Raw genomic sequence first — 13,603 nt, 5'->3', positions numbered from 1 at the left:
ACGGTCTAACGCACGGTCAAAAAACTGTGTAGCTTCCATCAATATTGGACTCCAAACTGCTTACGTCACATCCGTCACAACTTTAACGACGCAGCTGTCATAACATAAACATCCAAACATATAAACAATAAACTTTTTATCATTTATAAATGACTAAATTATGCCTTTAAACAATTTTAAACATTATGAATTTACATGAAATTACTGTTATTAGATTTTAATCATTTTTAACTAGATATTTAGTATTAATCAATAATTTGCATATTGGCTCTTACATTACCCGGCCCCTAATTGGTTAGGCAGGCGGACTAAACAATTACAAACTAAAACATTAAGAGCCAAATAAATCAAATGTCCATGAAATGTCCAACTTAGAGTTATTCCCTGTGATTCTTCCTTTTTTCTCAAATCTTCTCGTCTGACGCCGCTTCTTCTAACAAGCACAGTTTGGTAACAGGTCTTTCCAAGAGGCTGGTCTTGGTTTTTATCTTCACCCTACGAACTGCTCCGCTGGAGTCGGGTAAGGTCTCTACCACTCTGCCCATGAGCCAGGAGTTGCGAGGTGATGAACTGTCCACCAACAACACAACATCTCCGACTATGAAGTTTCTTTGTAGTTTTGACCACCTCTGTCGTTCTTGGAGGTACTCGCGGGTCCATCTGGTCCAAAACAAGTCCGCTAGATATTGGACTTGCTTCCAGCGTTTTCTTGTGTATGTGTCATTTTTGCTGACAAATGCCTGGAGGCATGATAGGTTGTGACTTCAACAACAACAAATGATTGGGTGTCAGAGGCTCATTCACGTCATCTGAGATACTTGTGAGTGGCCTGCCGTTGATGATGCTCTCAACCTCACACATTACTGTCTGAAGACAATCATCATTCACAGCTTGTTCTTTCAACAGAGAATTGAGGATTCTTCGCACAGTTCAAATTTGTCTTTCCCAAATCCCGCCCTGGTGGGAAGCTGCTGGGCTGTTGAATATCCACTGTATCCCCTTTGGTTGCAAGAGCCTTTCAATTTTGTCATGATCAAAGAGTTGAATTGCTTCCCTCATCTCCCTTTCAGCACCGACAAAGTTTGTCCCATTGTCAGAGCGCATGATGGTAACTTGACCTCTTCTAGACACAAAACGCCAAATTGCATTGATGCAGGAGTCGGTATCAAGGCTGTCTGCAACTTCGATGTGCACGGCTCTAAGGGTAAGGCAGGTGAACAATACGTCATATCTCTTGACTGTACTCCGGCCCCGCTTAACATCAAAAGGCCCGAAATAATCAACACCGGTGTTCGTAAAGGGAGGTTTGTCAGGCAAGAGGCGATCTTCAGGCAAGTTCGCCATCTTTTGCTCTCCAACTCTTCCGCTGATCCTGCGACATACTGCACACTTGTTGATTATTGTTCAGACAGCAGAATTGGCTTGTGGGATCCAATACTTGCTTCTTAATTGTGCCATGACATAACTGCGTCCGCAGTGTCCTGTTCTTTGGTGTATGTCTCTCAAGATCAATGTGGCAGCTCTACAATGCTTAGAGAGTATCCCTGGATGCTTGGCATTCTCTGGCATGGCCGACTTGTTGAGTCTTCCGCCAACTCTCAATGTGCCATCTTGCAGAATCGGATCCAGTTTGAACAGCTGACTGTTTCGACTGACTTGTTTTCCTTTTTGCAGAGCTTTGATTTCTTCACTGTACTGCTGTCTTTGGCTGAACTGGATTATTGTGGATTCTGCAGTGTCCAAATCTTCTAAGGTAAGCAGTTTCTTTTCTTTTGTTGTTTTGTATTTTTCCATGTGCCTTTCTAACTTTGATCTTTGCTTTTCAGGGTCCTTTTCGGTTTGATTGACTGTTCTCGAGAACTCCTTTCTTTCATCTTTCAGTTGGCGCAAGGTTTCCTTCAGCTTTATAATCCAGGCCACTGACTTTTTTAGTTTATGCCAGTCCGAGTAATAGTTGATCAACTGGTTCATTGGTTCCACGTTATCTTCGATTTTGATGGTGTTGACTATAACCGGGTTCTTGACCTCCGGGTTATCTTGAAGTCTTTCCTTCCTTTGCACGGGTTGCTTGGGCCAATCATGTTCATTTTTCAACAGGAAGTTCGGTCCATTAATCCATGTTCCCTTTTGTATCAAACTCTTGGCCTTCAGACCCCTGCTGGCTTGATCTGCAGGATTTTCTGCTGATCCGACGTAGCTCCACTGAGATGGCTTGGTGGCTTCGCGGATCAGTGTAACTCTGTTTGCAACAAAAGTTTTTAATCGAGCTGTTTCATTGTCAACATACCTGAGTACGGTAGTGCCGTCTGTCCAGAAGATAGATGGTTGAAGTGGAACTTGAAGTTCTTGATGTAACATCTTGTCCATCTTCACTGCCATGACTGCCGCAGTCAATTCAAGCCAGGGTATTGTAACCTGCTTGAGTGGGACGACTCTTGATTTTCCCATCAGGAAAGAACAGTGTTTCTTGCCTTGTTTGTTTTCTAGCAGCAGATAAGTCACAGTGCCATATGCGTACTCTGAGGCATCCGAGAAATGATGTAACTGCGCTGTGGCAGCGCATCCGAAGTCTGTGGGTTTTAAACATCTGCTCACGTGGAAGTCAGCAAGGTGAGTAATGTCTTCTTTCCATCTTTTCCACTCTTCAGCATGTTTTTCACCAATGTTCTCATCCCAGCCATGCTGCTCCTTACAAAGCTCTTTCAGCAGAAGTTTGGCTGGCAGGATGACTGGAGCCAAAAAGCCGAGGGGGTCGTAGATAGAATTGACGACGGATAAAATGCCCCTCCTCGTCAACGGCTTGTCTTGCAGCTTCATGCTGTAAGTGAAGGTATCCGTTTCTGTATCCCACTGTATGCCAAGAGTCCTCTCGACTGGTAGAGCTTCATGGCTTAGATCCAAATCTTTTACTCCACTAGCTCTGCGTACTTCTGGAATGGACATCAACACCTTTCGGCTATGACTCATCCACTTCACCAGATTGAAACCTCCTCTGGCACACAAGGTACGGAGATCACTTGCCAATGTCACTGCATCGTCTTCTGTAGCTACGCTCTTCAAACAGTCGTCCACGTAAAAGTTGCGCAGGACGGTTTGGACAGCTTCTGGGGAGGCAGTAGCTCTATGGTCCTCAGCGGTTCTTCGAAGGGCATACGAAGCAGTGCTTGGCGATGAAGTGGCCCCAAATAGGTGCACTGCCATCCTAAATTCCTTCATTGGCCCATTCAAGTTGCTGTTGGGCCACCAAAGAAAGCGGAGGAGATCTGCGTCTTTTTCTGGCACCTTAACTTGATAAAACATCGACTCGATGTCTGCCATTATGGCTATTGACTCCTCACGAAAAGAGGACACCAACCAACGTATTGGTCAGGTCGGGTCCTTGTAGTAACTCACAGTTCAAAGACCGACCCTGATACGAGGCTGTGCAGTCGAAGACCACTCGTAGTTTTCTTTTCTTAGGGTGATACACCCCGTGGTGCGGTATGTAGAACACCCTGTTGTCGTTACAATTCAGCTGGTGTGCCGGAACTTGGACAGCATAGCCTTTGCTTATGATAGTATCCATGAAGTCTTTGTACTCTTCAAAGAACTCAGGATTCTTCTTGAGCTTTCTGTGCAAACTGGCTATGCGCTGCTCCGCCACACAACGGTTATTAGGCATCTGGAGCTTCACGTTCCTGAGCGGCAATCCAATGCTGTAATGTCCGTTTTCCAGCAGTGCTGTTTTCTGCATAGACTGCATGAACTGTTTGTCTTCTTGCGACAACTCTTCTTTGTCGTCATAGTTGTGCTCTGGGAAATCAGTATTGTACTGTTGGACAAGTAACTTCTCAACTTCCATCACTGAGATCCTGTTCACTGAACACTGAGGTGGTTTGTTCTCTGTGTCCTCTAGTTCCTTTCTCATGGGTCCATTCATGACCCATCCAATGGCCGTCTTAACAGCATAAGGGCCTCCATCTTGACTGTTAATGATGCGCCATGGCTCCATAGCCTTTGGACAGTTTGCTCCAATAAGTAGGCCTACATCTGCTTCTAATTCTGGCAAACGCACTTCGCTGAGATAAGGCCACTGTTGAATATCTGATTGCCTGGGTACATTTTTGGCGTGAACTGGTATGTTGCTGTGAGTGTACACTTTTGGTAGCTCAATATGTTTGGTGTCTTCCAGCCCGCACACTTCCAGGTCCGATATCACATAGCTATTTATTAGCTTTTGTTCTCCAGGTTTGTCTTGACTCATTGTGCTGAGAAGTAATTGTGTTGGTTTCCCTTTAGCATTCAGTTTCTTTTGCAGGTCTCCTGTGCAGAATGTTGCTGTGCTTCCCGGGTCCATGAAGGCGTACGTTTCAACATACTTGTCGCTCTTTTTTGATTTAATCTTCACCGGTACTATCGACAGCACACATTCAGCTTTTCCGGCTCCCGTTAGGCTACAAGACTCTTGCGTGACAGAAACTTGAGCACACGATAGTTTGTTTCCATGAGCACCTTCATTCTTCTCAGGTGAGACAGAATCTTCTCTTTTTTCCATGTGTAAAATGTCTGGATGACTTAACCCACATACTTTACACTCCATTCGTCTTTTGCAGAACTTGCTGAGATGGCCAGGGGTTAAGCAGCCAAAACACAAGCAATTTGACTTCAAGAACTCAACACGTTCTTTGTGTGGCTGATCTTTTATTTTGTTGCATGAAGTTAGAATGTGAAACTGCTGACAGTACAAACATGGCTTCTCAAAGGCAATCCTGGTTTTGCTTGAATTACCTGACATCACATATGTTTCTTGAGGTCTTTTATTTTCAGTGAAAACGTTGGTAGCGAAACTGCTTCCACGGACCTCTCTCTTAGGAGGATGTCTTTCCTTTTGTTCAATCTTTCCAATTGTGGTTGGGCGGCTGTCTGGTATAATACCAAACAGTGGATCGATCATTATTTTAGCTTGGCGGTCTATGTAATTCACCAAATCAGCAAACTTTGCTCTTCTGCCTTTTTGCTGTTTGACATCGTAAGCTTCAGCACGCCAACGTTCTTTCATTTTGAAGGGTAGTTTGGATACCACCGTCCGTAAATTGGTAGGGTTGTCCATCTCTTCTAGAAATTCTATGTCTTCCATAGTGTTGCGACATCCAACCAAAAACATTGCATAAGCATTTAATGCCTTTCCATCATCAGATTTGATCTGCGGCCATTTCAGTGCTTTATCAATGTACGCGCTGGCGATCTGTAATTCATCCCCATAGTGATCATGAAGCAGTTGCTTCGCTTTATAGTAGCCTTTGCTAGGTGGCATATGAGCACAGCTGCGAACTAGCTCTTGGGGTTCACCGGCTGTAAACTGTTCCAAAAAGTACAATTTGTCCTGATCATTGTCTGTCTTTTGTTCTATTGAGTGCTCAAACGATCTAATGAAAGATTTGTATTGCAATGTGTCACCCTTGAAGACAGTAATGTCCTTTGTTGGTAGCTGGGATTGCTTTTGTTGCTTTACCAGAAGCTCAGTGATAACATTCTAATTTTGCATCACTTTTAGCATCTCGTCACCTCTGTTGGCCTGAGCGTTGCTGTAATCTTGTTGAGCCACTTTTGGTACTTGAGAGTGCAACATTTGCAATTGAGCATGAAAGCCTGGATCAACTGGCTGAGGAAGCGATACACTGGTTTCTTCCTGCTTCATCCCCCCCTCTTAGCTTTTGTACTAGTGCGTGACTACTGTAACCACGGCTACTGGAACCATCCTCTGATCTTTCATATTCTTTGAGCACTTTTAATTTTGCACTGCTTTCTGCTAATGCGGTTTCTAACTCAAGTTCTTCTTTTGCACTTTTGATTCTGGCCATTTCAAACTCAAGCTGCTGCCTTTTCTTCTGTGCCGCAGCACGTTCAAGCAGAGCTGCATGTTCCACCTCTTGTCTAACACGTGTCGAGGACACCTGTGATATGGCTGTTCTGCGACTTACTTGAGATCCATATTGACGATCGTGTCCAACATTGCTGACACCTACTTGTGAAATACTGTCACTTGCTTTAACAGCATCTTGTGGGTCAATTTCCACATCATCCTCTTTTTGAAAAGAGCGTTCATGCACAGCGGCAATCCATGTTTTAGTAGCTTTTATGAATTCTTTGATGGATGCCATTTTGGGTTCAAACCATTGTTCCTGATCAAATGTTTTTTCATCTTCAGACAAAAGGCTTGCAACTTCTTTGTTGAGGCAACTAAACTCATCTACAGCGAGTGAAAAATCATTTTCCATCACATCTTTAACACCTTGTAAATTCTGAGCATCACTCATCATTTTCTCCACTTCATTTCTTTTACTTGTGAGAGCTCCTAATTTTCTTCTTCTTAATGCTATATTTTTTTGCAATTTCTCCTCTAAGGCTTTCTCTGTCAACCTGCGTGTCCGTCCTGAATCCATTGTATCGTCAAGACATCCAAACTCTTTTTCCTTTTCATCAGTCATCTTAATATGGCAGAGTAAGGCTCTAGTTGAATGCAAAGGTTTAAAAGCACTTAACCTTTAAGTCACTTTTTCTTCATAAAACGAGTGCAAACAACTTCTTAAATAAGGCCGAAATCCACATTGACTGTTCCAAGGCTTAAAATACGAGCTGACACGGAGAATCTACAACTTGCATTATTTCATGCAATCCTCCTTTAATTTCGGCACAGGCTTCAATTATCTTCCTGCGTCGGCTTTTAATCCTTCCATGGAAATGCACGAGGGTAGTATTTAGGTTTCACGTTACCTTTTCTTGGAGAGTACTTTAAAGGACCCGTTTCTGCTGGCTTCATTAGGTGATCTCTCTTTTCTTATCTCCCCTTCTCCCGAGCGGACAGCTGCGCTCTCCCTGCGCCAGGCACGTTCCAGCTTATTGATCCGTTAAGCTAGTTTTTTGACAAAATGTAGTGGCACTCCGTCTCTTTCTTCGTCCTCTGTACCACTTTTTGGAGTCAACTCACAGTATTTGCAACGCGAGTGAAAAGACAGGACAACTTTCCTTCGTTTTAAAAGGTTTACTGAAAAAACTTCAAAATAAAATACAGGTTTAACGCACGGTCTAACGCACGGTCAAAAAACTGTGTAGCTTCCATCAATATTGGACTCCAAACTGCTTACGTCACATCCGTCACAACTTTAACGACGCAGCTGTCATAACATAAACATCCAAACACATAAACAATAACCTTTTTATCATTTATAAATGACTAAATTATGCCTTTAAACAATTTTAAACATTATGAATTTACATGAAATTACTGTTATTAGATTTTAATCATTTTTAACTAGATATTTAGTATTAATCAATAATTTGCATATTGGCTCTTACAGACCTTATTTGACCCGCCAGGTGCCGAAAGCCTCTCTGTAGAGATGAGGGTCGCAGTTTGTGTGTGGAGGCTAGCGACTAACCTGGAATACAGGTCCATCTCCCACCTCTTTGGTGTTGTTATATCCAGATGCTTCCTCGTCACCCAGGAAGTTATAACAGCCATTAATGCCATCTTAAACCCACTGTACACCCCTGCTGATGAGTTCAGAGCTACAGTACAGGGCTTCAGAGATAGGTGGAGATTCCCTCAAGCTGCTGGAGCCATTGATGGCATCAAGGCTCCAGCAGACACACCAGCAGTCTACTACAACAGGCAAGGCCAGTATTCTGTGACCCTACAGGCTGTAGTAGACCACAAAATGACATTTTGGGATATTATTATTGAACAGCCAGGAGGAGTCCATGATGCTCGAGTTGTTGCTCTCTCTGTTTGATCGGGGTCAGAGGATTGTTGCCACAATGGACTGAAACATTTGAGGGTGTTAATGTGCCTCTTGTGATTTTGGGAGATGGTGCCTATCCTTTACTGCCCTGGCTCATGAAGCCCCTGAGGCCAGAGTAACTCCTGATCAAATTGATTTCAACCACTGCCTTAGCCAGGCAAGAATGACCGTCGAGAGGGCCTTTGTGCGCCTCAAAGGTCGCAGGATGCCTCCTTAAGAAACATGAAACACACATTACTCTGGTCAGTCAAGTCATCTCAGCATGTTGCGTGTTATATACACAACAGAATGAGGAATACAATGAGGAGGGAGACCTTGTGGAGGATGAAGATGAAGTGGATGAAGGACGGGATCCTGAGCAGGCCAGAGACCGGCAGGCTCATGAGATTAGAAATGCATTGTGTGCCTAAGGATGTAGACAAGTTATGGACTTAATGCACCCCCCTGCAACTTCCTGTTTCAGCCCCATGATTTACATTGAAAGTCAATGCATTGGAGATGATTTATAGGAACATGTACTGTCCATGGGATAGAGGAAGGTGGGACATGTGTCTGTGAATGTTTCATCACATCTAGAGGACATATATGGCCTGAAAACAATAAACAAAAGTACTAAAAAAAAGTTGGGAAAAGTCACCAAATTACCGGCCCGTACCATCCTGCTTTCTGCTACTCTTCTGTTGGGGTGCCAAGCATACCGATCCGACCCTAAAAGGTGGAGCTACTCACACACACACTGCAGTCTGTTGATTGGGCGACTTCCTGTGCGACAGCGGTAATAAAGGACAAACACATAACCCGCCATGTTTAAATACCCCTTTGACTTCGTGAAGTTACTTTGAAAGCTATTTTATTATTTGTTAGAGAAAATGTCTGCACGCAGCAATGTGCCATGGACAACCGCGGAGGTGCAGACCTTCCTCTGCATAATTGGTGCAGAGGGAGGTGCAGAGGGAGGTGCAGAGGGAGGTGCATAGGGAGCTGGATGGCGCGGTGAGAAACAAGAGTTTTCATACATGGGGTTTGAGAGGACTACAGAACAGTGTCTGCAGAGAGGTTTGAGAGGACTTAATATTTAATAATTTAAATTGGAGGCCTAAAACCGGTGTACTCTTCCTCTTCATCGGGGTACTCCTGGTGGATACGGACAACAACGCAGGAAGGTATCACTACCCGGTTGTGCTTTCCCAGGTATCCCCAGCATCAGGAAACGAAGGATGCCAGGTAGCGAGCACGCCTATAATGACAAACATAAAAAAGCAATGTGATTATATATTCATCAAGATTTATTTTGGGTTAAGTGGTCTTATAGTCGTGTTTTCTAATTTTCTCTGTCTTATACAGCACATCATGATCCCTAGAAGATGAAAGATGGATCAACCTGCAGCGTGCCTGAAATCTATTTGGCTGTATGGATTGGCCTGGACATCTGTTTTTTTTTCTTTCTTTGCTTTAACTTACATTAATTATCCACAACCATACATTTTTAGTTTTGACTAATAATCCAGTTGTTGTGAAGCGTTATCACAAAATGTTAAAGTCATATGATTTTAATACATGATGTGTGGATATTTTATGGTCTAAGTTAAAGCCTCAGCATCAGCTGGACTTCATTTTTAACATGAGTGGAGTTGTAGCTCAGGATGATGAGATGTCATACTGGGGGGGGGGGGGGGGGGACCACTTCTTTCTGATTTATTTGGCCTTGGTGGATGACTGCTCTCTACTGAATATATTCTTTAGTCATTTTTGGATGTTCACTAACTTGTGTTTGTACTGTCTAGAACTTTTGTGAATGTAAAACATTATTTTTCATTATTAACATTTGTCTGTAGGCACCACATGAGTGCAGGCTTTTTATTTATAGCTCAAAGACACTTTACATTCTAATTGTTTGGCTGTGCATTGATCCTGACAATACCAAAACTGAGTTAAACTAACACTAAACGAACTCTGTGTTTCCTAAAACTCTCAGCTTATTTTTAAGAAATGCATTCAATTTGACTAACATAACTGTTATTTTGACATTCCTAAATAAAAATGTTTTTTTCAGACTTACACAGCTCTCTCCTTCATCTCCAGCGGTCCATGGTCTGTCTGATAAATGTTCAGAGCATTCTGCAGGGAGTAGGGGTTCAGGCAGACAGGCTCAAGGCCTGGATGAAGAGTCATGCAGTGTGGCTCCTCTGGAAGCTCCAGACATTTATTCTGAACCTGTTGGAGTATGTGTTAGAAGGTGTTTCTGTTCTGACGAGCCAGTATTAATCTTGTGTATTCACACTTTGAATGATCATTTTGTATAAGGAAACTATATATATATAAATTGTCTTTAGATACGGTGTTAAGCTGCTTGGAGCACACACTTTCCACCTCTGTGGGTATCATCCTGCACTCTCCACAGGTGCACCTGTTCAAATATGGTTTAATTAACAGTGACTATGATATCATAAATATTATGTGTTAAACTACATTTATCTCTATACTACTGAGTATATCCGGTTGCATAGCTTGTGTGTTGTAATGATGAAAATCAGTGGTTCACACATCAAGCATGAGGACCTGCAGGTATGTAGATAAAACTGACAATAGACCTTTTTTTATTAGCTAGGTGATATTGATAAGGGTGGAGTTATTTTACCTTTATTGTGTAAATAAAAAAACAGGTACAACAGAAGGCTGTAAATGGAGCACTAGTTTTCCCTTATTATTGATCATAAAAATGTTAAACTTGACCAAATAGTAATAAAAATCAAAGGCAATTATAGTGTGAGGATGGCTGCCTGGTTAATAAATAAATGCAAAGCAAAAAGTGGTAAAGTTACATATTTCTTTATAGTGGTTAGCTAAACGTATTTCATTTGGCTAGCTATGCTATTGAGAAACAGGCTTTCATTACACATTACTGGACTAAACCAAAATGATGGAGAAAAAAAATGACCATTCTGTGACAGACAGGTCTGATAGAGGAGTTAGCTGAGGCCTCCATTGTCAGGTCATTTACATTTTTGACAGTTGAGAAAGGAACGTCTCTCGGCGAGTGGGCGTGGCTTCGGCACATTCTATGGACACGCCCACAGCATAGAGGAGAGAGAACAGCTACATTTTTCATGATTTTGAAGCTTAATTTTATAAACTTATAAGTTTTTTTCATTGCCGAAATTTGGCCTGGTGGTTAATAATACAGTCTTCTTTTGTATAAAAAACTAAAACATATTTTTTTTTCGGTTTACAGGGACTTTAACTGATGACTTTCAGACAAACGCGACTGAAAGTGTCCTAACAAATGCCTCTTTGTTCCGTTTATGTATTATCATAATGTTAAAATTACTTATGAGACATGTTTTAATGAAAGCCAAACGAATTGGCTTTCATTATGACTTGTAACGTACGACAACCAGACTCACTCGGCTGACAGTCACCAGTTAACATGATAACTCTTTTAACCGTTACACCGGCACGGACTTTGCCTTTCTAGCGATATAAATAGTGTCCCATATGCTGTTAAAGAATCGCAACTGCTCCAAACTCAAAGTTTATCTTAATATCTTGGTTTTTCCATGGTTGTCAGGTGATGCACAGTGAAATCACTGCAGGGTTTCTGCATTATAACTGATTGCCCTTTTATTTACATTTATATATATTTACACATTGTGGTGTTATTGATTGCACATTGCTGTTTTACTGATTGCCCTTTTATTTGCACAGTTTGTATATAACTTTTTGTAAATAAAGCAGTTTTTTCTACTACCACATGTTTTACTCTATACAGACTTCCCACAACTTACCTTTTGCACTTCATATATTCAGACCGATTACTTAATGACATCTTTAATGATTTAGAACAATAGCCTCTAAATATTTCAGTACAGTAAGAAGTATAACTTACATATTACTCATTTATCAAATGTACTGGTGTTACAACACAACTTGAGTACAAATGTAACACCCTAATCAGGAAAATAAATAAAAGTCCCTCCTATCTCCTTTCACTATCCACTTGACCTTAACCCCGGGGAAAACGTCATGAGGTTAAGGAAAGGTCTTAGGAGAATTCATAAAGGACTAATGCATTCAGGTGCTGCTCGGGTGCTCCAAGTTTCCGAGTTTGGAAGTCGTTCTTCAGATTTCAGTGTGTTCACCTGATTTCAGTTCAGAATGTCTGAATAACAACAGCACAAAACAGCGTTGATGCTATGAAGAAGAAGATCAGTGAAATGTAACTGTTAAAAGTTATAATTGAGAAAAAAAAGTTTATGTGCAATACATTAATTAATAAAAAGTATGTTCTGACGTCAAGTCAGGCTCCTGTGTCACTTTACAATCATCGTTCATTGCCTTGAACGGTCGGATGCACAACTCGCTTTAAATGTTGCGCCCTTAAATTGTTCTGCAAATTGAACGTGATGTGTGATCGACTTGTTTCTATAATCAAACGCTAAAATAAGTAGTTCATAAATAAATATGCAATGTGTCATTATCAAAGAAATATAAGAAATGAAAAAGACAGAACATTATAGATTATGACGGAAATGTACGACCCTGTCCAACAACAAGAAAGTCTAGAGCAACTTCTGCATAACACAGACAGGAAGTTCATTATTTCCCAGTTTAAACCCGACTGATATAAATCTATGGTCATCTTCTCTGTCTTCAGTCTCAGCTTCAGAAAACTCTTCAGTCTTGACCTCAGTCTCTGGTTGTAAATGTCTCTCTGGATCTGAGTAGAGATGCACCGATCCACTTTTCTTCAGTTCAAATGTTCCATCAGATTATCCTCCAGAGTCGTCAGGCTGCTCTGGACCTTTTCTGCTGGTTCTGAGAGTCTTCTCCATCTTTCTGGTCAGGGCAGCCTTGGCAGTATCTTCACCTTTAAAATATCTGACACAAAAACTAAATAGATTGAGTACAACAATAGTGAAGCCAAGACATTCCAACACCAGTCGATCATGTGAAATAAACATGTTCCAACTTTACAATAGTAAATGTAGTTCTCTCAGAAAATGTTTTTTATATAAATACAGCCGTATATCAGTAGTTTACAGTAAAACACACAGTCCTCTAAATGATGGTACATTAAAATGTATCTTTAGAAATCAACATGTAGTTTTGTGTTTTTCAATATCTCACAACCATTTTAAATAAAGCAAACTTAAAGACAGTAATAAAAGATGTGCCCCACCTTTCTCTGTAACGTGGGTGGAGTAGAGGGATCACTTTCGACACTGCTGAGTCTTCTGTCCACAGCTTGTACCAGTCTATTTTTCATTCTTTTCATATTGCTGTCAGTTGTAGTAGGCATTTCAAAATGTCTGGGATTAGGACAGCTGTAGAGGAGGTTGCTGAGCTGATGTTCCGGGTTAACTCCTCGAAGGGCTCCAACACACAATACTTCCACCTCTCATGACGCTGGCATTACTTACATTGCAAGTTTCTGTGTCGATAGTAAAGTATCTCCACACTCACAAGTTGAGTTAGCAAACTGCTAACACCCTCAGCCAATTGTTTACACTCCTAGCTAACTGCTAAGCTAAGACTATCATGTTACCCTGTCAATTCAATCAATCAATCAATTTTTATTTGTATAGCGTCAACTCATAACAAGTGTTATCTCGAGACACTTTACAAAAAGCAGGTAAAATACCTTACTCTTTGTCTGTTAACATTACAAAAGAGCAGGTAAAAAGACCTTACTTATTGCTATGTTAGAAAGATCCGGTCTATCCATCATGAGCACTTTAGCAAAGCAGCAAAAGTTACAGTGGTAAGAAAAAACTGTTGTTCTGGCAGGCCGTCAACCGACGATCTTGAGGAGCCTAAGAGAG

The sequence above is a fragment of the Labrus mixtus genome, chromosome 12, assembly GCF_963584025.1.
Source record: "Labrus mixtus chromosome 12, fLabMix1.1, whole genome shotgun sequence".
Lineage (NCBI taxonomy): Eukaryota > Metazoa > Chordata > Actinopteri > Labriformes > Labridae > Labrus > Labrus mixtus.
The sequence above is the reverse complement of the archived record's forward strand: the minus strand, read 5'-3'. Positions refer to the sequence as shown.